General features: G+C 46.8%; 2 long non-coding RNA genes and 1 pseudogene across 3 annotated transcripts in view; all 3 read right to left on the bottom strand.

Moving 5' to 3' along the window:
* Nucleotides 1–255: 255 nt before the first annotated feature.
* On the bottom strand, nt 256–6,917 carry LOC122940648 (annotated as a pseudogene).
* Nucleotides 6,918–12,708: 5,791 nt separating this feature from the next.
* On the bottom strand, nt 12,709–14,441 carry LOC122942555. Its single transcript, XR_006390591.1, has 3 exons — nt 14,416–14,441; nt 12,854–13,003; nt 12,709–12,770 (listed from the first exon to the last, which is right to left on the bottom strand). It is a non-coding gene; the product is annotated as an uncharacterized LOC122942555 (long non-coding RNA).
* A 200-nt stretch (nt 14,442–14,641) lies between these two features.
* Nucleotides 14,642–25,865, bottom strand: part of LOC122942554 — a 32,343-nt gene continuing 21,119 nt past the window's right edge. Inside the window, exons 2-4 of one of the 2 annotated variants that reach the window (XR_006390590.1) lie at nt 20,904–20,999; nt 14,931–15,074; nt 14,642–14,801 (exon numbers count right to left, since the gene is read on the bottom strand). This is a non-coding gene — a long non-coding RNA (uncharacterized LOC122942554). Of the gene's footprint in view, nt 14,802–14,930; nt 15,075–20,903; nt 21,038–25,865 lie in introns of those variants that run through there. The other variant, XR_006390589.1, reaches the window with a different exon arrangement.

Consider the following 25,865-nt stretch of genomic DNA (forward strand, 5'->3'; position numbering starts at 1 on the left):
AACAAAGAATGCCCAAGACGATTGAACAGTTAGAGGCCTGAATTAGACAAAAATGGGAGAGCATTCCTATTTCTAAACTTGAGAAACTGGTCTCCTTGGTCCCCAGACAGCTGTTCAGTGTTGTAAGAAGAAGGGGAGATGCCACACAGTGGTGAAAATGGCCTTGTCCCAACTTTTTGGGGATTTGTTGACACCATGAAGTTCTGATTCAACATATTTTTCCCTTAAAATGGTACATTTTCTCAGTTTAAACTTTTGTTCCGTGATTTATGTTCTATTCTGAATAAAATATTAGAAGTTGGCACCTCCACATCATTGCATTCAGTTTTTATTCACGATTTGTATAGTGTCCCAACTTTTTTGGAATCCAGTTTATATAAACTTTCACTTTTAACTGGATCTGTCCTTAGATGACAGGTATTCATTCAATACAGGAGACAATACGTGTTTGGGGAGCTCTCACAGTGGTCCCAATCATCACTCCAAGCCCTCAGCCACCTCTGGTAACTCAAAGCAAGGTTCTGTTTTATCTCCCTGTAAAAAGGAGTATCTGACGGATAAAACAGTTAGCGACACGGACTACCATAAAAACACATAAGGGTGGCCACTAATGGGCTAAGCATGGAGATAGCTTCTCTATGTGAGTTTTTTTTATGTGAAACAAGATTTGATTTATGCTTAAAACATTTCCCACATTCTAAGCATGAAAATGTCTTCTCCCCTGTGTGAATTCTCTGATGTGCAATAAGAGCCGATTGCTGCGTAAAACATTTCCTACATTCTGAGCATGAAAATGGCTTCTCCCCTGTGTGAGTTCTCTGATGTATAATATGTGATTTACTGTTAAAAAATTTACCACATTCTTAACATGGATATGGACTCTCTCCTATGTGACTTCTCTGATGTGTATCAAGACCTTGTTTATACTTAAAATATTTCCCACATTCTGAGCATGAAAATGGCTTCTCCCCTGTGTGAATCCTTTGATGTGTAACAAGACCTGATTTATCCTTAAAACATTTCCCACATTCTGAACATGTATATGGCCTTTCTCCCGTGTGAATTCTCTGATGTTTAAGAAGACCTGGTTTATACTTAAAACATTTCCCACATTCTGAACATAAAAATGGCTTCTCCCCTGTGTGACCTCTCTGATGTATAACAAGAGCCGATTTCCTCTTAAAACATTTCCCACATTCTGAACATGGATATGGCTTCTCTCCTGTGTGAGTTCTCTGATGTATAACAAGATCTGCTTTACTATTAAAAGATTTACCACATTCTGAACATAGATATGGCCTTTCTCCCGTGTGAATTCTCTGATGTTTAACAAGACCTTGTTTATACTTAAAACATTTCCCACATTCTGAACATGAAAATGGGTTCTCCCCTGTGTGAGTTCTCTGATGTATAACAAGATTTGTTTTACTATTAAAAGATTTACCACATTCTGAACATGGATATGGCCTTTCTCCCGTGTGAATACTCTGATGTTTAACAAGACTTTGTTTATACTTAAAACATTCCCCACATTCTGAACATGGATATGGCTTCTCTCCTGTGTGAGTTCTCTGATGTACAACAAGATTTGTTTTATTATAAAAATATTTCCCACATTCTGAACATGTATATGGCCTTTCTCCCGTGTGAATTCTCTGATGTTTAAGACCTTGTTTATACTTAAAACATTTCCCACATTCTGAACATGAAAATGGCTTCTCCCCTGTGTGACCTCTCTGATGTATAACAAGAGCCGTTTTCCTCTTAAAACATTTCCCACATTCTGAACATGGATATGGCTTCTCTCCTGTGTGAGTTCTCTGATGTATAACAAGATCTGCTTTACTATTAAAAGATTTACCACATTCTGAACATGGATATGGCTTCTCTCCTGTGTGAGTTCTCTGATGTATAACAAGATCTGTTTTACTTTTAAAAGATTTACCACATTCTGAACATAGATATGGCCTTTCTCCCGTGTGAATTCTCTGATGTTTAACAAGACCTTGTTTATACTTAAAACATTTCCCACATTCTGAACATGAAAATGGGTTCTCCCCTGTGTGAGTTCTCTGATGTATAACAAGATCTGTTTTACTTTTAAAAGATTTCCCACATTCTGAACATGGATATGGCCTTTCTCCCGTGTGAATTCTCTGATGTTTAACAAGACCATGTTTATACTTAAAACAGTTCCCACATTCTGAGCATGAAAATGGCTTCTCTCCTGTGTGAATTCTCTGATGTCTCACTAATTCTGATTTATATCTAAAACATTTTCCACATTCTGAACATGAAACTGGCTTCCCTCTTACGTGAGTTTGATGTTTAACACCTTTTCTGTGACTTTTATTCTGTGTTACAGTCTGTGATGAATCAGAAGATTGGACCCGTTTAAAAGTATCAAATGTTGCATTGTTGCTGTGATTGGATGAGGGTATATTTTGGATATTGGCATGCTCTTCATATATATCTTGTATGATACCACAATCATCTACTTCAAAATCTGAAGATGCCAGATGTTTCTCCAAGTTCCTGGTACAGTCATCTGCCAAGAACAAAAGACATTTTATTATTTATGAATAATATACCAAAATATTCTATATACTGAAATATTTAAATATTCTATTTCAGTATAAAAAAAATCCACAGAAAGGTATAGCACAAAATACAAGAATTAACTGATTAAAACAGTGGTGGCCAAAAAGATCACGAATATAGTAGTAGACCAAGGGGCATAACTAGGCCAGGTTGGCCCCCACCTTAAGCAACTTCCCTGCAACCTCCACCCAGTCATTTTAAATACATATAAATAAAACATTTCCTAGCGCTGGACAAGAGGCGTTGAGTGTCCCCTTAGTTCCCCACACCATAGTTATCTCCCCTAAGAGTCCCTTTCACAGTAGAATTCCTGTTTAATGCCCTCAGGAGAATGCCCCCTTATGCCCCCACACAGTAGTTATGCCCCCTTAGTGCCCCCACACAATAGTTATGCCCCTTACAATAATGCTTCCACTTAGTGGCCTCACACAGTAATTATGCCCCCTTAGTGCCCCACACAGTAGTTATTCCCCTTACAATAATGCTTCTCCTTAGTGGCCCCACACAGTAATTATGCCCCCTTAGTGCTCCCACATAGTAGTTATGCCCCTTACAATAATGCTTCCTCTTAGTGCCTCCACACAATAGTTATGTCCCCTTCTACAGTAGTTATGCCCCCTTTGTGTCCCCTTCTACAGTAGTACTGTCCCCACACAGTAGTTATGCCCCGTTAGTGTCCCGTTAGTGTCCCCACACAGTAGTTATGTCCCTTACAATAATGCTTCCCCTTAGTACCTCCACACAACAGTTATGCCCCCTTTGTGTCCCCTTATACAATAGTTATGCCCCCTTAATGTCCCCCTGATAGTAGTAAGGCTCCTGTACTATGAAAAAAATTAATAAAGTATTACCGAGCACATCATGCTCTTCCCAGTAGCAGACGTGATGTGATGACGTCATCTCTCCTGCTGAGCTGAGGAGAGCGCACAGGCCGGGGGATTATCTCTGGTCTGTGCGCTCTCCCTCTCAGCCCAGCAGGTACAATGACATCACTGTATCACACCTGCTGCTGGGGAGAGTGCAGGCCGGGGAATGAGACCTGGGCTATAATGGATGACAGATACAGCAGCTGGACTCGGAGGGAGGAGAGTAGAATGGACAGTAGAAAGCACAGTCCTGTCACTCTCAAGTAAACAAACTGGGTGGCACACGCCATAAAATCTTCCTTTTTTTTGTGGATTAATATTAAGGGCCTGCGATTCATATATAAACACCATCCAATGATAATGAAAATTCTATCACTACAGACAAACTATTTCTTGAAATTAAGGTGTAATTCTGATGAATCAATCAGAAGAGTCAATTAGGGAATGTTAAATAATATGTGATCCAGTATTACTTGGTATTTAATGTAAAAGATTTATTATACTGTACACTGACACCATTTATACTAATACAAAAGGGCGATGGAAGGTCCCACCAGATACCAACGGCCATCTGACCAATGATTGCTCATAAAATCTGTCAGATAATCTGTTGGTGTAAATGCACCTTTAGATATTAACAGCAGATGTTGATGATTTGTTTGCCCAAATGCATTCACCATGGCAGAACATTCCTGAGACAATCATTAACCCCTTAGTGACCAGCCTGTTTTGGGCCTTACTGGCCAAGCGTTTTCCTTCTCGTTCCAAGAGCTATAACTTTTTTATTTTTCCGTCTATATAGCTTTATAATGTTTTTTTTGCAGTTTTAAATGGAGCCATTTTGGGGTAAACATAACTTTCTAATTAACTTTTATTAAATTTTTCTGGAAAAACAGCAATACTGCCACTGTGTTTTTACATTCTAAATTTCACGGTGTTTATTTTTCTGTATTGTGACGAATACCGCACCTCGCAACACAATATGCATAGAAAATATATAAAGTGGTCTGGTAAATACACATGGCATGGTACAACAGGGTTAAGCATAACAAAAGTCAGTTTACCAGGTATACGAGTCCTTTGGGTTGTGATGAGTTCTTAGCTGTAGTCACATTGCATTGCATTTTAAGGTTAGTGCTTTTCTGACATTGACCAGCAGACTGCGCCAGAGAGGCGCAGCCTGCTGGAAATTACTCAAGGCTGGTCTGAGGCCTACACGAGACCCCAGCCAGCCTTCACATACATCGGCACCCCGCGATCGCATTTACAGGGTGCCGATGGGAGACAGAGGGAGTCCACTCCCTCTCTCAGCACTTTACATGCGGCAGGCGCCACTGCCCGCGGCATGTAAAGTGTTAAACAGCCTGGATCAGCACTCCTGCCAGTCCGGGCTGTTAGAGCAGGGCCGTGGCTCTCATGTGATGGGGGACTTTTACAGCGCTTAGACTGGGCCGATGTAAAAAAAAAAGCGGCGGCCCAGCCTAAGGCCCCTTAGTGACAGCCGTAAAAAGGCATATGGGTGGTCACTAAGGGGTTAATAACCCCATTAATAGCATGTCAACGTGTGTAGTTGAATTTATTTATGCACGTGTGAGAAATAAAGATTTTGAAGAATTTTTAGGAAAATAATGTAAGCCATATATTGCATTGGTATCCTGTTCTCAGCAACTTCCTGGTAATTAGAGCCTATACTTGTCCTCTCAAAGCCAGTGTGAGCGAGTACTGTCTATTGAGACAACGGCCCATTAGTATATCAAAGGTACTGTAGTTGTCAATTATATAAAGAAGGGCTGACAACTGTCCAGTAGATGGTATTTATGTTTGTTCCTTTATACTTTCATATAAACTCATCAATAATGATAATTGTAATATCATTATTCCAACATTGCACAATATATTTTTTCTTATTTGTATAAGCAGAATCTTAGAGACTTCTCTGCATTACTTAGTGGTCACTACTCACCTGGGCGGTTATCTGTAGGAATGTCCTCTGTACTCTGCTCATCACCCCTCACATATGTCTCTGTAGGATTAATATCGTTCAGATCTTCACCCGGATTCATAAGCTGTAAAACAAATATTGTAGAAGTCAGACGGTTGGAGAAGTCGTGTGGAAGGTTTTATATGACCTGAAAAGACTACCAAAAATTACCGGACAGCAGGAGTTATCTGACCCAAATATCTGGAGGTCTCCTGTATAAATCCAATCTGATTGCTTCGTTATTCCAACCAGTTTGCAATGCAGGTTATATTCCATCCCTAACATTACATTGTATGTATATAACATTACATTGTTTGTGCACGTGTTGTCCTTGCTGGCCGCCCCATTGCTGTGAAGCCGATAAGCCACAGTTCTTTTGATCCGTGGCTTGTTTACCTCCTCGGAATGGGCATAATCATCTCCTCTGCTGCAGCCAATGACTGGATTCAGGGGTAACTTGTACACAAGAAACACATCATCACTAAAGCCAGTCATTGGCTGCAGTAAAGCAGGTGACCATGCCTGTGCCAGCAAGGGAGCAAACAACATTTACTAGAAGATTGACACACAGGAGGTGGCACACATAACCGGAGCTGATGTAGACTAGACGTATCGCATGCATCATTTAGGGAGCAGGTGTTATTTCTCCCAAACACAAAGCAGCCACAATGTTCCTGCAATTGTCTCTGACCACCTTGCCCAGTTGGAGTTAGGTGAGGAGACAGCCAGTGCGGTTGTTTGCTGCTTGATGCACTTTAGAAAGTATTTGGCTATGTGGCTACTATCACCCAGGGAGATCCTCTCTAAAACGGCATGGCAATGCTTCACATGATAGGAAGAAGGGGGAGAGGGAGCGATGTTCTGCCCTGCTTCTGTTTGGGACAGGAGGATAGCCATGGAGGAGGCCGATAAATGCCTGGTGTCGGAACAAACGTGGAGGTGTCAATAGGACCTGGCCTTTTTGCTACAGTGCTGCCTCACTGCAAAAACATTGATCTAATGGGCTGTGAAAGGCATGAACTGTTCCAGTCCGTAACCGTTGCTCCAGGTGTCCATTGTGTGCACCTTACCGCACAGCTAGAATTGCAAGGAGTGGCCTACATTCACCGCCACTTGAGAGTACAAAGCAGGGATGGCTTTTTTTGAAAAATGCCAGCTAGATGACTTCTAGTGAGGCTGAGCACATGCCATTAGCCCCCTAAAGGCAACAGAATCCACAAAGTGGTACCACAGAGACTGCACCACCAGCAACTTGTGCAAGCAGAGTTGTTTCTTGGTCACACATTCCATTATCGATGGCTGATGGTGGAACAGAATAGGAGGAGGCATAGTCTGAGCAGGAGAAGCAGTAACTGATGATGACTTGGACACAGTACTGCACGTGGATGACGCCTGGCTTCCACAAAGGAGACTGGGAGAAGGCGGAATCTCTTGTTGTGGTAGTTGGCATACACCTCTGTCACTCCCATGGTGTCACACACACCGGGGGTGCGGAAGTGACCACTGAACTCCACCCGCACCCCGGTCCCTGCCTACTTGCCTCGCAAGTCCTAGCGACAAGGGACAACTGGTCGACAAACCCTTAGCTAGGAAAGTACAGGGAAGACAAACAACACATGCAGCAGGAAGGTCAAACAAGCAGGAGTCAATAACCAAGAGAAAACTACGGTACCAGGGGATCAAGCAGAGGATCGTCAGGAGTCAAAACCAGGAGGTAACGCCAAGACCAGACGATGACGGAAATCAGAAACCAAGCAGGAATAAATAACCAGATAAGAATAACGCAGAAAGGACCTCAATAACAGGCAATCTGTAGCCATCAGATTGCCTGTTTAAATAGGGCGCTGGTGGAGTCATGTGACGTGGCCAGCGTCACATGACTCTGAGTCCTAATGCAGCCAAGCGCCGAGTGAACCGCTCGGAACTCAGCCCTGATGTGGTTACCATGGGAGCGGGTGATGCCGGATGCGCTGATGACGCGAGCGCACCCCGGCAGTCCCCGCTTCCGCACATAGCACCTCATGACACATGGCTTATTGTAATCTGACAGATCTTGCACAGGGCATTGCTTTTGTTTTCCAGCACCGTAGAGAAAAACTGCCAGACAGGAGATACTTGCACACTCCACACAGAGCTAGCTGCAGCCGAGCTTGTTTTAGGTCTGGCCCGTTTTCAGCCTGCGACCACAGTATCATCAGGATCACCAGTTCCCAAGCTGACAATACTAGAAGCAGATCTGGCCCTGGCAGGTTTTAGGAGGTTCTAACTGTATGTTGCCTTCATTCTGTATTGCTGCCACTGCCACCATCCTCTTCCTCTGATGTTACCTTCTTCTCAGCTCCCTGATCTAGCTCCCAGATCCTGTCCAACACACAATCATTGTAATAGTCCTCAACCTCCCCGCCATGAAAACTGTGATATGTCATCATGGGCTTCCTAGCCCCCTCCAGATTACCTGCTTTATACTTGCCTTGAGTTCCACTGCTGCTACCACTGCCCCTACCATCACCAGTGCAGCTACAGGTGCCACTACTCCTACCACCACAAACACAGCTATGCATGGGGTGCCCCTCCGCCCCAAATCTCCTCCTCATGGTAGTCTAAACGCTGAGCCACCCAGTCCACAATTCCACCTCTGTGTCCTCAATAACATTAGGAGTCAGGTAGAACTCTGGCCAACTACTACTACTCCTGGCAGGTACTGATACTGCTGGTACTACATACATTCTGATTCTGGGAGGACGAGGCATGGGTCTTTCGTTTTGCACTCTTCCATTTCTCAGACATTTTATTATGAGGCCTATAAATGAAAAGTCAGGGGTTTGGTACAGACAGATTATTTAACAGGACAAGCAAAATGGCAAGTGTGTTTTTATTTATTTAAAGAACGTGGTACAATTAAATGTCTCTCCACTTCTACAAAGTTTAGACTCTAAACCTTTGCTCTTCTAGTGTAATGGATAATGTAGAGATTATATCTTCAGCAGCATGATATGTTTAGGGACTGTGAGGGGTTAGCCCACTTTCGGGGGTCATTTTCACAAGTCTCTTCGCCAGACACCAAGTTTAAGGTCCATACATTGTTTTGCTGAGGTGCCAAATAAAAGCAAACATAAATAATAACAAACAAACACCTGCCCATCTGGCCTCTAACTAAACATGATATCTTCCTACCTAATCTAAAGCACCGGTCACACACAGTAATAATATGCAGCTTTCCCAGTCCAAAGAACCATTCACACACAGTCTCAAGTCCAGTACCTTTATGGGGGAGTGCGGCCCAGTAGTCTTCCCGACTCCGGCCTCGTGACCCTTGTGCCCAGCCGTCACGGCGTCCCCCAATGTTCCGGCTAGCACGTAGCTTTGTGGCCCCTCAGCCAGTCCGGCTAAGACCACTCGTGCAGAGCCTACAGCAGGACTCTGTTGCACAAAGAATCTCTCCCCTGACTGACAGTCTGGGCTTTTATCCCAGACTGATTGTGGCACCTGGTGCTGCCTCAGACCGGATGATTGACGGGGAAGAGATGGAAACTCCTGCCATATACCTCCTCTAACAGCCGTGAGGCCTGTCACTGCCTCACAGGACATACAGAAGACAAGGAGGAGTAGCTGGTGGAGAGGGAGCTCTCCGGAGGGATCTGATAAATGATGCTGTAATCTTGTAGATCACAGGATGTCAGCCACACAGGAGAGAGACAGCAAGCCTCAGACTGGAGGTCAGACTAGAGATCACATGACCAGGTGTCCATAATCAAAGGTTCAAAATGTATGGATGCATCTGAGCAGCTCGAAAATTCTTGGCGAGTTAGAATTATATGCGCTGATGAAAATAATCCTATATAGCTTTTCCAGTAATCAACTTTATCAGGGGCGTAGCTGTAAGGCAGGGGTGGGGAACCTCTGGCCTGCGGGACCATTTCATGTGGCCCCCTGCCAGTACATACTGTGAAAATGCTAATGACTACTCCCATTACGGAAGCGGTCATTAGCATGCGGGAGGCACAGGAAGGCGAGAACAGCGCATTGCTAGCTGTACTCACCTTCCCTGGTCTTCTTCCGGCCCTACGCTGTGCCCTAACACATACATTGTCAGGACGTAGAGCATGTAGATGCGCACTATGACCTGACTCTGTGCGCTGTCAGGTCACAGTACATTGTGGCGGGAAGGTAAGTGAATCTGCCAACCATCCGGAGCTGGAGAGGCAAGTTTATTTTTTTCTTTATTTTATTTTAAGGCGGGGTCTGATCTGAGGCTGATGAAGGATGGGGGGTCTGATAGGAGGGTGATTTTAGACTGAGGAAGGGACAAAGGCGGGGACATTTGTACAGAAAGAGGCAAGGACAGTGGCAGGGAGAGTGAAAGCTTGGCTGTCAATAATGCCAAATTAAGAACTAAATATATAACATTCTCTACTTAAAAATTAGACTGCTATATGTGGTCAAAATGGCGCCTTTACTCAGGGCCGGCGTCAGAACCCGGCATACACGGGCAAGTGCCGGGGACCACTCGTTTCCGCGGCGCGGCCCCTTTAACATTTTTACATACTTCAGTTATGTTAATCGGATGATTGAGTAGGTTGTACTAATACTTCAGTTAGTAGATAGTTCATGCTGCGCAGCGCCCGGCCCCTCTCTCACATGATCTGACTCCAGGCAGAGCGTCTGTGTTCCGCGCGGCGGGAGTACATTTTCCACAGCGCACAGGCTGTGCAGTGTAAGCCGGCCCTCAGCCAGCAGCAGGTCTCGGCGCAGCTGCAGAAGATTCAGACAGGACGCATAGCCGAGCCCAGAGAAGACCTGGCCAAGCCGACTGCCGAGCCCAGAGGAAACCTGGCTGAAGCTCAAGCTGAATGCTGCTGGACCCGTTTTAAATTTAGAATTCAGGTACTACAACAGACAGACCAAGACCAGTTCATGTTACATGGGGGCTTCCTGCCACCTGGGGCTATCTACAGTGTCAGTGTACACCAAAATAAAGGCTCAAACCAATGGTTGAATAGAGGACAATTACCATGTGTTGCTTTGCTCAGCAGCACACATGCCAAAACACAATATAAACTCCTATAAGAAAATACCAGAACGCATGAAATCAATTATACAGTTTATTGGTGAAAATTTCCTCTAATGAATTTTCGCCAATAAAGTGTATTATTGATTATTATTTTCTTATAGGAGTTTATGTTTTAGGCCTCATGCACACGGCCGTTGTGTGCCCACTGCCCATGGCTGTATTGCGGCCTGCATACGGCAGGTCCGCAAGGCAATACACGGGCACTGGCCCATGTGCACTATGGGTCCGCAATCACAGAGATGCAGAACAAACGCATGGATCGGAACCCCATGGAAGAACTATGGAGTGCTTCCGTGGTGTTTCTGGCCGTGCCTCCGCACCCCAATAAAATAGAACTTGCTCAATTTTGTTGCGGGGGCGGACGGTTAACGGACCCATTCAAGTTAAATGGGTCCGGATCGGTCCTGGCCGCTGCACGGACGTTGCCCATGCATTGGGGACCGCAATGAATGCACAACGGCCATGTGGGTAATCCGCTGTGTAAAAGAGTGCCAAGCCCCGCTCCGGACAGCAGCGACACGGAGCATTAACATGATTGATGATGCTCCGTGCCTCTCTGTGACATTTTTACTACAAAGTCACTGTGAGATACAGTTGTCACCATAATTTTGTAGCAAAAAGATCACAGAGAGGCACGGAGCATTATCAATCATGTTAATGCTCCGTGTCTCTGCTGTCCGGGACGGAGCTTGTCACTCTTTCACGCAACGGATTACCCGCACAGCATCTGCTCATGTGAAAGAGCCCTTAGGCCCCTTGCATACTAGCGTTCCTCCCGCAGCGAGTCCACATCGCAGCACCCAGCCTGACCTCCCAGACCCTGCTGGAGGTCACATAGCATTATATTGATTGATCTAACCCTTAAAGTTCTGGAATGTATTGGATAACACTGGCATAATGCTGTTAGTGTCATCTAATACATTCCAGGACTGTAAGGGTTACATAGCATCATAAATCAATATAATGCTATGTGAATCCCGTCAGTGCTGGGAGGTCAGGCTGGGTGCTGCGATACGGACTCGCTGCGGGAGGAACGCTCGTCTGCAAGGGGCTTTAGCACAGGGGGGGGCCACTGAGGCTTTATTGCCCAAGGGACCACATGAACCTGGAGCCGGCCCTGCCTGTACTATTTGTAATATATAGCGCATTTTGTGCTGTAAAAATACAGCGCGCTAGATTTTTTTTATTGAAGCACAATTTCTTTAACTTACCCCTAAGTCACTTAAACATTTGATGGCTATATTTGGTCAAACATATAAGTTGAGAATTTTGTATGGCCCCCAAACGATGTTACAAATATCCAAATGGCCCTTGGCAGCAAAAAGGTTCCCCACCCCTGCTGTAAGGGGTGCAGTCGCTACTGGGCCTAGGAGCCTGAGGGGTCCCAAAGACCCTTGTGCCACATAAGAAGACACCGGAACTATACAAAGTTCATGCAGGTCAAGTTACATCTCTAGCTGGAGGGAAGGGGTAAGGTCAAGAAATTGGCTTGGGGCAGGGGATGCAGTTTCAGTTTTCACCTCAGGCAGCACGAAGGCTATGTGCTTCCCTGCCCCTGGGCAAAAAGCACTGAGGGAAGGGGGTCCAAGCTGAACTCTTGCACCAGGGCACATGAGCCTTTAGCTACACCCCTGAATATTATATTATACTCTATACAAGTAAGAAGGATGACTTGCATCTACATGTGCTAGAATAGAATCCGTGGTATGATCTTGGTACTGCCATTCTGACAGTAAGGAGACACCAGGAGACTGCACCCTAGACTACAAAACCTTTGAAGATAATGATGCATTTATCTCCTGATGTTTATGGTCAAGCTGACAATCCAAACACAACTTTGGTTGACCATTTGTAGTATTGCAAGGTCCCGGCCTAAGACCTCTCAGAAAATTGTTGTGCCACTCTTGTGCGACCACAAAAGATCTGCAGCAGTTGACAGAGAAGGTCATCTTAAAAGTCTATACAGGCAGAAAATAGTGAGAAGATCCAGACAACATGTAATGTGTATGGTCAGCTGTAATCCTGCCATCCCCATCTTTCTCATTATACAAGGATAAAACATATAATACTGGTGGATAAAACAAGACTGAACACAAGATCTTCACAGCCTTTTACAGATCATAGGGGACATTTCATGAGACCTTATCTCCATCTACCTGATCATCCTGTGGGACATTGTGATGTTCTTCTGAACCATCCTGTAGAAGAAGAGGACTGGGACATCTCTCCGGTGTTGTTATCTCTTCCTTAACTGTAGGAAACACATCCAGTGACTGAATTCATTTCTTACAAACAGATAATGAGAGGACGTGTGTATTTAGTCATGTCTATTACCTGTTGATGTGAGGGGCTGGTGATTCTTCATCATGATGCCCTTATATCCATCTACCTGATCATCCTGTGGGACATAGTGATGTTCTTCTGAATTATGCTGTGGAAGAGGAGGACTGGGACATCTCTCTGGTGTTGTTCTCTCTTCCTTAACTGTAGGTGTTGCAGAATCAGGATTAGATCGGATGGTCAGCCATGTTGTCTTAGGTATACATCTCGGGGCACATTTATTAAGACCTGTGTTCCGCCGAAGTTATGAAGAGGCGCAGGACTCTCCATAACTTCAGGGCTTCGAGCACCAGTTCTAAATGTAAGATGGCTTCTGTACATTTAGACCCTTTTCTATACCTGAAACATTTGTAGAAAATGGTAAATGAGACAGGCCTGCCGGCCCGTTTCCCTCCCCGCCCACAGACAATTGTAGACCTGCCCGCCCCCCATTGCACTGACCTCTCCGCCTGAAATACGTCTAATTTAGGAGATCTAATTTATTTCAGAATAGTAAAGGACCTCCCTTGTGTTTACACCTCAAAAAGGAGCTTCCCTAAAGAGTTAGGCCTCTTTCACACTGGCGTGTGAGCCCCGTTGCCGTGTTGCGGACCGCATTCGACTGAATAGGTCTGCGATCCGCTGCAGCTGCCCCACGGACTGTGCTCGTGTATTGCGGCCCGCATTTAAGTAATTGATTAAAGATGATGGAATGGTGACCTTTAGAAAGTAGATAATATTTGCACTAGAAGTGGAAGCCTTGGCCATGATAAATGTATTTGTCTAATAAAACTAACCATTTGCAGGTTTATGATCAGGATCGATCCTTGGTGTTGGACCGGTGATAAATGAAAGAGCGGATCTTGGCTTTATGGACCATGGGGCTCTTTGGAAAGAATGGAGATTGGTACTTGAATTGGAGAGGATTAATGGAAGGCCCCAGGAACAAATTATTTATGCAACAAGAGATTGTGATAAGGAACTTTTATCCAATTAGCAGTTGTTGTCGGTGTAACTTGTGTAGATCTATGGTTACGTATGATAATGATGGAATCTGTGTGTAAAACACTGAAGTCTACGTACAGCGACACACTGCGGAAAACTGGAATTAACATATTAATTATTCCTTTGTTCTCTGAGGTATAAAGGACGGTGTCCAGGACTTATGACAAGAGCGCTGCCTTTTACTGTAATTTACTTCCATTTACCTCTTATGCTATAATCTGTCTGCATTTTACCTTGACTTCAATGAGGTCTTGCTGCTCTTCAGATTTCCATCAGAGATTTTAAGCCAAAACCAGGTGAGACTCTAAACACAGAACAGGTACAGAGTTTCCCCTATACCTTATGTCTGTGGAGGCTCAAATCCTGGTTTTGGCTCACAATCACTGATGGAAATCACTGACAAAACACTGATGTGTGAATGAGGCTTAATCAAAAGAATCTTCTGAAGAAGTTGCTTCAAGAAGTTTTGTGTTGTTGTGGCCAATTTCCAACAGTAGAAAACAAATCCAGTGACTGAACTCATCCCTTACATACAGATAATGAGAGGACATGTGTATTTAGTCATGTCTTACCTGGTGATGTGAGGAGCCGGTGATCCTCCATCATGACGTCCTTGTACAGATCTTTGTGTTCTTCTAAATACTCCCACTCCTCCATGGAGAAATAGACGGTGACATCCTGACACCTTATAGGAACCTGACAACACAATGATACAGTCATCACCCAGATCCCTTCATAGCATTCCTGTATAATGTCCCAGCATTCCCAGCAGTGTCACCTCTCCAGTCAGCAGCTCAATCATCTTGTTGGTAAGTTCTAGGATCTTCTCTGTATTGATTTCCTCATACATCAGGGGGTGAGGTGGAGGCTCCATGATTGGGCTAATGGTTCTTCCCCATCCTTCAGACACAGGGTCCTGACAGCGCTCATTAGACGTCTTCTTCACTACTGTGTAGTCCTGGTTATGGAGAGACACAGTAATAACTATCACTCCATACATCTCCAGAGTCCCTCACCTCTCCAGTCATGTCCATCTGTTAGTAACATAGATAAGATGATGTAATGTGATATCATCAGAATCTCTCACCTCTCCAGTAAGCCGGAAGAGGATCTCTAGGGTGAGATTTATTATCCTCTCCGCCATCTTGTCCCTGTCCATCTTTCATGGGTCAATCAGGAGAAGAGTCTTATATAGAAGATCTCCACTGAACGGATCCTATATTGTAGAAACCTGAATGGAGAGAAGATGAAACGATGTAAAATCCTACAAAATCTCATGTAAAATACAATAACTGGAGATAAGAGGAGACATCGGAGGAGATAATAAAGTGTAGATGTTGTGTTCTCTCTTTTTATAGGGATCGAAACATGTGCGAGGTCAAGGCAGTTTCATGATATGTCATAAAATCCAATATATATATAAAATAATAACTTGAGCAACAAGTAATAAAACTGGGAATAAAAAAATTTAATAAAATGCAGACAAACCTGCAGAGCGAACTAACACCCCAGAATGAAGACCCGCGGGTGACGGGGGGGGATCCGCGGGTGACGCTTATGGGGGGGGGATCCGCGGGTGACGCTTATGGGGGGGGGATCCGCGGGTGACGCTTATGGGGGGGGGATCCGCGGGTGACGCTTATGGGGGGGGGGGATCCGCGGGTGACGCTTATGGGGGGGGGGGGGATCCGCGGGTGACGCTTATGGGGGGGGATCCGCGGGTGACGCTTATTGGGGGGGGATCCGCGGGTGACGCTTATTGGGGGGGGGGATCCGCGGGTGACGCTTATTGGGGGGGGATCCGCGGGTGACGCTTATTGGGGGGGGATCCGCGGGTGACGCTTATTGGGGGGGGATCCGCGGGTGACGCTTATGGGGGGGGGGGTCCACGGGTGACGCTTATGGGGGGGGGGTCCACGGGTGACACTTATGGGGGGGGTCCACGGGTGACACTTATGGGGGGGGTCCACGGGTGACACTTATGGGGGGGGGTCCACGGGTGACGCTTACGGGGGGGGGTCCACGGGTGACGCTTACGGGGGGGGGGTTTCCGTGGGTGGATCCGCGGGTGACGCTTATGGGGGGGGGGATCTGCGGGTGACGCTTATGGGGGGGGGGGATCCGCGGGTGACGCTTATGGGGGGGGGGGATCCGCGAGTGACGCTTATGGGGGGGGGGGGATCCGCGGGTGTAGTGAATGACCCTCAATACACGGGGTGGGGGTCGCATCTGCTTTTATAATGACAGCGGGGCCCGTGCAGTGACTGTATTCTACTACACTGGCCCCGCTCACTGTATAATCGTATCTGTAATAGTTAATTGTTATGTATATAATCGCATAATGAGCGCTGTGTATTACTTACAACTACAAGCGCTCGGTAGGTAGGAGAGAGGAGGGAGGAGGCAGGCCGGGAGGACGGGCGCTGGCAGCGTGAGTCACTACGTCATGCACCCACGCCGCCTGCTTCATTCATAAAGTGGGTGCGCGGCGCAGGTGCGTGACGTAGTGACTCATGCTGCCAGCGCCCGTCCTCCCGGCCTGCCTCCTACCTAGCGCTTGTAGTTGTAAGTATACAGGCGCTGATTACTCGATTATATACATAACAATCAACTATTAGAGATACGATTATACAGTGAGCGGGGCCCGTGTAGAATAGTCACTGCACGGGCCCCACTGTCATTATAAAAGCAGATGCCGGCCCCCAGCCCCTCCTCCCTCACAGCTGATACACCCGCCGTGCGGCATCGCAGCAGGTGTATCATTGAAAATTCGGCAAAATCAGCAGCATTCACCCCATAAGACGCACTGCTATCCCCCCCCCCTTTTGGGGGGGAAAAAGTGCGTCTTATAAGACGAAACATATTACAGTGCCTTGCAAAAGAATTAACCCCCTTGACTTTTTTTGTATTTTGGTACCTCACAACCTGGAATTAACATGGATCGTTTGAGGATTTGCATCATGTAATATACAGAACATGCCCACAACTTTAAGATGTTCTTTTTTTTTTATTGTGAAGCAAAAACAACAAATGGGACAAAATAACAGAAAAGGTCAATGTGCAGAACTATTCAGCCCCTAAAGTCAGTACTTTGTAGAGCCGCCTTTTGCGGCAATCACAGCTCGCTTTGGACAAGTCTCTATGATCCTCGCTGTCTGTATTATATTTGCTATTAATTATAGACGTTCTGTCTTTTTAAGGTATCTTACCTGTAATAGGGGGTGGAGCGTCATGTGATGTCATAGCAACGCCCCCCTGGGTTAGTTTAAAAGAGAGCATGCTTTCATGTTCTCATGTCAGCGGCCTGAAGAAGCGCAGCCTTGCGCAAAACGGCTGTCGCCGCTGTGCATGCTTGATGACCGTCCACCCCTGTATGCCCTGACAGGCCTCTTACCTGTATCCTGGATGAAATAGAGGAATTTTGTACGTACTGCTTTTGTACGAGTGCCGCCTATTTTCTTCTCCTACCTTGTGGAATTTGTGGCTGTTTGCTTTCTGGCGTTGCACCACCTGTTCGGCAGCTCCACTTGATCACGTTTGTACCTCCGCACCGGTGTTGCCCGTGCTGCGGGGATCGACCAGGGGATTAAGGTTGTGTCGCCCAGCCTCTCCTTATCTTGCATAAGTCTCTATGAGCTCGCCACATCTGACCACTGAGGTTTTTGCCCATTCCTCCTTGCAAAACTCCTCCAGCTCCTTCACGTTGGATGTTTGCTCTTGTGAACAGCAATCTTTACATCTGACCACAGATGTTCTATTGGATTGAGATCTGGGCTGTGACTCGGCCATTCCAACACATTTACATGTTTCCCCTTAAACCACTCAGTGTGGCTTTAGCAGTGTGTTTGGGGTCCTTGTCCTGCTGGAAGGTGAACCTCCGTCCTAGCCTCAGATCACGCACAGAGTGGAACAGGTTCTGCTCAAGAATATCCCTGTATTTAGCACCATCCATCTTTCCCTCCACTCGGACCAGTTTCCCAGTCCCCCCAGCATGATGCTGCCACCACCAGGTCTCACTGTGGGGATGGTGTTCTTTGGGTGATGTGATGTGTTGGGTTTGCGCCAGACATAGCGTTTTCTTTGATGTCTCATCAGACCAGAGCACCTTCCTTCATACATTTTGGAAGTCTCCCACACGCCTTTTTGCAAACTGACAACGTGCCTTTCTGTTTTTAGCTGAAAGTAATGGCTTTCTTCTGGCCGCTCTGCCATAAAGCCCAACTCTATGGAGCGTACGGCTTATTGTCGTCCTATGTACAGATACTCCAGTTTCTGCTGTGGAACTCTGCAGCTCCTCCAGGGTTACCTTAGGTCTCTGGGCTGCCTCTCTGATTAATGCCCTCCTTGCCCGATCCGTAGTTTTGGTGGGCGGTCGTCTCTTGGCAGGTTTGCTGTTGTGCCATGTTCTTTCCATTCGGTTATGATGTTGCTCCTGGGGATCATCAAAGATTTGGATATTTTTTATAACCTAACCCTGACTTGTACTTCTCAACAACATTGTCCCTTACTTGTTTGGAGAGTTCCTTGGTCTTCATGGCAGTGTTTGGTCAGTGATGCCTCTTCCTTAGGTGTTGCAGCCTCTGGTGTGTATATGTAATGACAGATCATGTGACACTTAGATTGCACACAGGTGACATCATCTCACTAATTATGTGACTTCTGAAGGTAATTGGTGGCACCAGAGCTTTTTAAAGCTTCCTAACAAAGGGGGTGAATACATACGCACATGACAAGTTTCTGTTTTCTATTTCTAAACAATAGTTTTATTTATATATTTTTCTCCTTTCACTTTCCCGACTGAGACTATTGTGTTCTGATCCATCACATAAAAGTCAGATTAACAAAACACTGAACTGTAATGTAACAAACTGCGAAAAAAGTCAGGGGGGTGAATACTTTTGCAAGGCACGGTATATTAAACACTGATATAAAAGGCTTCTCGCACACAGCAGCACCAACCCCAAGATGAAGGCAGCAGCTAAAACGCGCGTGGGGGAGGACACGTCCCCTACAGACGTCTGTCATATCGGTTGGTGATTTTACTATTGTTTATTTCAGTCACTTTACTTGTGGATTTCCTTTCGCCGTTCTATGATTTCTGTCTCGTCAGCGCCTCCCACTGGAGACCTGCGCACTTCCTCTCCATCATCTATGAGCAGAATTACCGGCTTCACACCGCCCCCCATAACAGTGACGTCCGCAGCGTCCCCCCCATAACAGTGACGTCCGCAGCGTCCCCCCCATAACAGTGACGTCCGCAGCGTCCCTCCCATAACAGTGACGTCCGCAGCGTCCCCCCCATAACAGTGACGTCCGCAGCGTCCCCCCCATAACAGTGACGTCCGCAGCGTCCCCCCCATAACAGTGACGTCCGCAGCGTCCCCCCCATAACAGTGACGTCCGCAGCGTCCCCCCCATAACAGTGACGTCCGCAGCGTCCCCCCCATAACAGTGACGTCCGCAGCGTCCCCCCCATAACAGTGACGTCCGCAGCGTCCCCCCCATAACAGTGACGTCCGCAGCGTCCCCCCCATAACAGTGACGTCCGCAGCGCCCCCCCATAACAGTGTCGTCCGCAGCGCCCCCCCATAACAGTGTCGTCCGCAGCGCCCCCCCATAACAGTGTCATCCGCAGCGCCCCCCATAACAGTGTCATCCGCAGCGTCCCCCCATAACAGTGTCATCCGCAGCGTCCCCCCATAACAGTGTCATCCGCAGCGTCCCCCCATAACAGTGTCATCCACAGCGTCCCCCCATAACAATGTAATCCACAATTTTATATTTTAATGCCGCTTTCATCAGATTTTTCCCTCAGGACGCTCACTGCAACTTCTGAATAAGAAACCAACTTCAGCCTCGTGTCCTGTATTTATATATTATCCTTGGGGGGGGGGGTGATCCTCTTCTTTTAGTGCCACTAATTTTTATCCAGTCATGTTTTTAGTGATTTTTTGAAAAGGATGAATTTTTATGTTTTGGGCGATCCAGTCCCCTGCTCCAGTCCACGTCTCTGAGGTCTCCTGGATATGTCTTCTATATAACGCCCCCTGCTCCAGTTAACGTCTCTGAGATCTCCTGGATATGTCTTCTATATAACGCCCCCTGCTCCAGTTAACGTCTCTGAGATCTCCTGGATATGTCTTCTATATAACGCCCCCTCCTCCAGTCCATGTCTCTGAGATCTCCTGGATATGTCTTCTATATAACGCCCCCTGCTCCAGTTAACGTCTCTGAGATCTCCTGGATATGTCTTCTATATAACGCCCCCTGCTCCAGTTAACGTCTCTGAGATCTCCTGGATATGTCTTCTATATAACGCCCCCTGCTCCAGTCCATGTCTCTGAGATCTCCTGGATATGTCTTCTATATAACACCCCCTGCTCCAGTCCACGTCTCTGAGATCTCCTGGATATGTCTTCTATATAACGTCCTCTGCTCCAGTCCACGTCTCTGAGATCTCCTGGATATGTCTTCTATATAACACCCCCTGCTCCAGTCCACGTCTCTGATCTCCTGGATATGTCTTCTATATAACGTCCCCTGCTCCAGTCCACGTCTCTGAGATCTCCTGGATATGTCTTCTATATAACGTCCCCTGCTCCAGTCCACGTCTCTGATCTCCTGGATATGTCTTCTATATAACGCCCCCTGCTCTTGGCTTTTGTTGCACCTGAGGAAGGCCGCCTTGAAATGCATTGTATACTAGAACCAACCTCTTGTGATTTGTATGTTATGTTATTATCTTTAGGCTGGTGTCCTGCCCCAGAAGCTGCGTCTTTACTTCCTGCTTCATGTTCTCTGGAATTTGTAGATTAGGCTGAGTTCACACTTCAGTTATTTCATTAGTTATTTCGAGCCAAAACCTGGTGCGGGAGAAAACCACAGAACAAGTGCAGATCTTCCCATTACACCTGATCTCTGAGTCGCTTCACTGCTGGTCTGGGCTCAATAACTGAAGGGAATAACTGCAGTGTGAACTGGGCCTTAAGGGCGGATGGAGCTGTGTATCTCTGTGGCTGTGGTGCCTTATATGTGTGGATGTGATGAGTGTTCCACTTACCTGGGGGCGGGCGTGTCCTCCTCTGACAACCCTTCACTATGGAGCCTCCTGGGCTGTAATTTCTACCACCGTGCAGTAGTCGGGCTCCAGGCTGTGCTGCAGGAGAAGGTACAGGACCTGTGATGATGTCATGACCATGTGACCGTGTGTAGGCGGAGTCAGGCTGTGCTGCAGACTGTACAGGACCCGTGATGATGTCATGACCATGTGATCAGGTGTGGGAGGAGTCACCGAGATCACATGACCGGGTTTATCTGCTCTGTGTTTCAGACTCTGCTGTGCTGTGTGGAATTCCAGTCTGTATGTAGCAGAGCTGTAAGCCTGTAATGTTTGTATAGATGAGCTGTATCCGTGTAATGTCTGTGTAGCTGAGCTGTATGTGCATACAACCAAGCTGTTTATGTGTAATATGCCTCTAAAGACTTCTATCAGTGTGTGCAGAGAGCTGTGTATGTGTAATGTTCAGTTACTACAGTGGAGTCTCTGTCATGTCCATGTAGCAGAGCTGTGTATGTGTAATGTTCAGTTACTACAGCAGAGTCTCTGTCATGTCCATGTAGCAGAGCTGTGTATGTGTAATGTTCAGTTACTACAGCGGAGTCTTTCTCATGTCCATGTAGCAGAGCCGGCGATGTAATCTGCTGGTATCGGGGCTGTGTGTGTGCTCAGGAGATGTTTAGGGGTAACTCTGTCCCTTTTCTCCATATCCGTTATTAGAAATGATGTCAGCGATACCTTATGTCGGGGCAGATGTAGGATTTCCGCTGTGGGGGAAAAGGAGGAATAACCTTCTCTTCTGTTATTCCTAGTGTTAGCACATAAATGGCCGCGCTGTGTCTTATCGCTGGGGATTGTCTCTGTAGTTGATCTGAGCTTGTCTGCTGCTCCAATGGGGGAACATGGGCCCCGTTCTCCTGACTGGCAGGGGCCCCCAGCGGATGGACCCCACAATCAGTGGACAGGAGATAAGTTCCCTTGTTTCAGTCTTGTATCATTGGCTGAATTTCAAAGATGAGATTTTAGTCTTTCTAGAAAAAACGCATCGGGCGACGCTGGAGAACGGCGGAAATGTCGGACAGATTGTGGTCGGAGGCAGGACCGGCTCGGGGAGGTAAAGCGGTGATTAGTGTGACGGGGGAGAAGGCGGGAAGGTTGTCCTCAGTGACAGAGGTAAAGCAGGTTATGTGGGAAGAGCAGCGAGTAGTAACGTAGAGAGGCTGAGAGGACGGCGGCTCCGAGCTTCATCTAACGCTGCCGATGGTTTAGAGATAAGAGGCATAGTCCTCAGCTGAGATGAGGGGGGTCAGACGGGGTACGGGGGGCAGAGGGAGGTAAAGGTATGAAATCATTATTTGGGGTTGTGGGACAGAGACGACGTAATAGAAGTGAAGAAGTCCTGCTGTGAGGAGGTGAGAGCAGACATGAAGCTGCTTCTCTGTAGGCCATGAAGTCTTCTTTGGGTGGGATTTCTTCTGGCTTCGTTCTGGACTCTGGAAGCCTCAGCTTTTCTGTCTGTTTTGTGTCGGGGCTGGGGATGGATTTGTTGGGTTCTGCTCTGTGTTAGACGCAGGGGTGAGAGCTTGTGGAGTTCTAGAAGACAGCGGCTGCATCATGAAGAGAAGATAGGACCTGCACTGATGACCTGGCCACCTACTTCAGAGACCAGATCGGTTACATCCGGCAGGAAATAATTTCCCAGTCCCAACCAGTTTCGATCCTCCTCCCTCCCACACTTCCATGCACTCTCTCTCCTCTGACGCTATAACAGATGAAGAAGTCTTTAGGCTTCTCTCTGCTTCTCGACCCCCCACCTGTAGCAGTGATCCTATCTAGGGATGAGCGAACTCGAACTGTATAGTTCGGGTTCGTACCGAATTTTGGGGTGTCCGTGACACGGACCCGAACCCGGACATTTTCGTAAAAGTCCGGGTTCGGGTTCGGTGTTCGTCGCTTTCTTCGCGCTTTTGTGACGCTTTCTTGGCGCTTTTTGAAAGGCTGCAAAGCAGCCAATCAACAAGCGTCATACTACTTGCCCCAAGAGGCCGTCACAGCCATGCCTACTATTGGCATGGCTGTGATTGGCCAGAGCACCATGTGACCCAGCCTCTATTTAAGCTGGAGTCACATAGCGCCGCCCGTCACTCTGCTCTGATTAGCGTAGGGAGAGGTTGCGGCTGCGACAGTAGGGCGAGATTAGGCAGATTAACTCCTCCAAAGGACTTGATTAACTGATCGATCTGCAGCTGTGGATCATTGAGCTGCTGATCCTCAATTGCTCACTGTTTTTAGGCTGCCCAGACCGTTTGTCAGTCACATTTTTCTGGGGTGATCGGCGGCCATTTTGTGTCTTGTGGTGCGCCAGCACAAGCTGCGACCAAGTGCATTTAACCCTCAATGGTGTGGTTGTTTTTTGGCTAAAGCCTACATCAGGGTGAAGCTGTCACACCAAGTGCATTTAACCAGCAATAGTCTGTTTATTTTTTGGCCATATACTACATCAGGGGCAAGCTGCGCCTGTCACCAAGTGCATTTAACCCTCAATGGTGCGTTTGTTTTTTGGCTAAAGCCTACATCAGGGTGAAGCTGTCACACCAAGTGCATTTAACCAGCAATAGTCTGTTAATTTTTTGGCCATATACTACATCAGGGGCAAGCTGCGCCCGTCACCAAGTGCATTTAACCCTCAGTAGTGTGGTTGGTCAAGCTATCACACCAAGTGCATTTAACCAGCAATAGTCTGTTCATTTTTTGGCCATATACTAAATCAGGGGCAAGCTGCGCCTGTCACCAAGTGCATTTAACCAGCAATAGTCTGTTCATTTTTTGGCCATATACTACATCAGGGGCAAGCTGCGCCCATCACCAAGTGCATTTAACCAGCAATAGTGTGGTTATTTTTTGGCCATATCCCAGTCTAATTCTGTCACTAAATCCATACCGGTCACCCAGCGCCTAAATACTAGGCCTCAAATTTATATCCCGCTAAATCTCTCGTTACCGTTGTCCTGTTGTGGCTGGGAAAGTTATTTAGTGTCCGTCAAAGCACATTTTTTGTTCTGGGTTGAAATACAATTCCCAATTTAGCAATTTAAAAATTTAGTGGTTTCTGCTGTATCAGAGCTATTTGAAATCTATCCCTAAAAGGGTATATAATATTCAAGGTGCACATAGGGTCATTCAGAATAACTTCACACACACGCTACTGTGCATTTCCAAGTCTAATTCTGTCACTAAACCCATACCTGTCACCCAGCGCCTAAATACTAGGCCTCAAATTCATATCCAGCTAAATCTGTCGTTAGTGCTGTAGCTGGGCGAGTTATTTAGTGTCCGTTCAAGCACATTTCTTGTTCTGGGTTGAAATACAATTCCCAATTTAGCAATTTCATAATTTAGTGGTTTCTGCTATATCAGAGCTATTTGAAATCTATCCCTAAAAGGGTATATAATATTCAAGGTGCACATTGGGTCATTCAGAATAACTTCACACACACACGCTTCTGTGCATTTCCAAGTCTAATTCTGTCACTAAATCCAGCGCCTAAATACTAGGCCTCAAATTTATATCCCGCTGAATTTGAATACAATACATTGGGCCAAATAATATATTTGTTGTTGTGGTGAACCATAGCGCCTAAATACTAGGCCTCAAATTTATATCCCGCTGAATTTGAATACAATACATTGGGCCAAATAATATATTTGTTGTTGTGGTGAACCATAACAATGAGAAAAACATCTAGTAAGGGACGCGGACGTGGACATGGTCGTGGTGGTGTTAGTGGACCCTCTGGTGCTGGGAGAGGACGTGGCCGTTCTGCCACATCCACACGTCCTAGTGTACCAACTACCTCAGGTCCCAGTAGCCGCCAGAATTTACAGCGATATATGGTGGGGCCCAATGCCGTTCTAAGGATGGTAAGGCCTGAGCAGGTACAGGCATTAGTCAATTGGGTGGCCGACAGTGGATCCAGCACGTTCACATTATCTCCCACCCAGTCTTCTGCAGAAAGCGCACAGATGGCGCCTGAAAACCAACCCCATCAGTCTGTCACATCACCCCCATGCATACCAGGGAAACTGTCTCAGCCTCAAGTTATGCAGCAGTCTCTTATGCTGTTTGAAGACTCCGCTGGCAGGGTTTCCCAAGGGCATCCACCTAGCCCTTCCCCAGCGGTGAAAGACATAGAATGCACTGACGCACAACCACTTATGTTTCCTGATGATGAGACATGGGAATACCACCTCAGCATGTCTCTGATGATGACGAAACACAGGTGCCAACTGCTGCGTCTTTCTGCAGTGTGCAGACTGAACAGGAGGTCAGGGATCAAGACTGGGTGGAAGACGATGCAGGGGACGATGAGGTCCTAGACCCCACATGGAATGAAGGTCGTGCCACTGACTTTCACAGTTCAGAGGAAGAGGCAGTGGTGAGACCGAGCCAACAGCGTAGCAAAAGAGGGAGCAGTGGGCAAAAGCAGAACACCCGCCGCCAAGAGACTCCGCCTGCTACTGACCGCCGCCATCTGGGACCGAGCACCCCAAAGGCAGCTTCAAGGAGTTCCCTGGCATGGCACTTCTTCAAACAATGTGCTGACGACAAGACCCGAGTGGTTTGCACGCTGTGCCATCAGAGCCTGAAGCGAGGCATTAACGTTCTGAACCTGAGCACAACCTGCATGACCAGGCACCTGCATGCAAAGCATGAACTGCAGTGGAGTAAACACCTTAAAACCAAGGAAGTCACTCAGGCTCCCCCTGCTACCTCTTCTGCTGCTGCCGCCTCGGCCTATTCTGCTGCTGCCGCCTCGGCCTCTTCCTCCGCCTCTGGAGGAACGTTGGCACCTGCCGCCCAGCAAACAGGGGATGTACCACCAACACCACCACCACCACCTCCGTCACCAATCGTCTCAACCATGTCACACGCCAGCGTTCAGCTCTCCATCTCACAAACATTTG

Source organism: Bufo gargarizans, chromosome 6, assembly GCF_014858855.1.
Source record: "Bufo gargarizans isolate SCDJY-AF-19 chromosome 6, ASM1485885v1, whole genome shotgun sequence".
In the NCBI taxonomy this organism is placed as follows: Eukaryota; Metazoa; Chordata; class Amphibia; order Anura; family Bufonidae; genus Bufo; species Bufo gargarizans.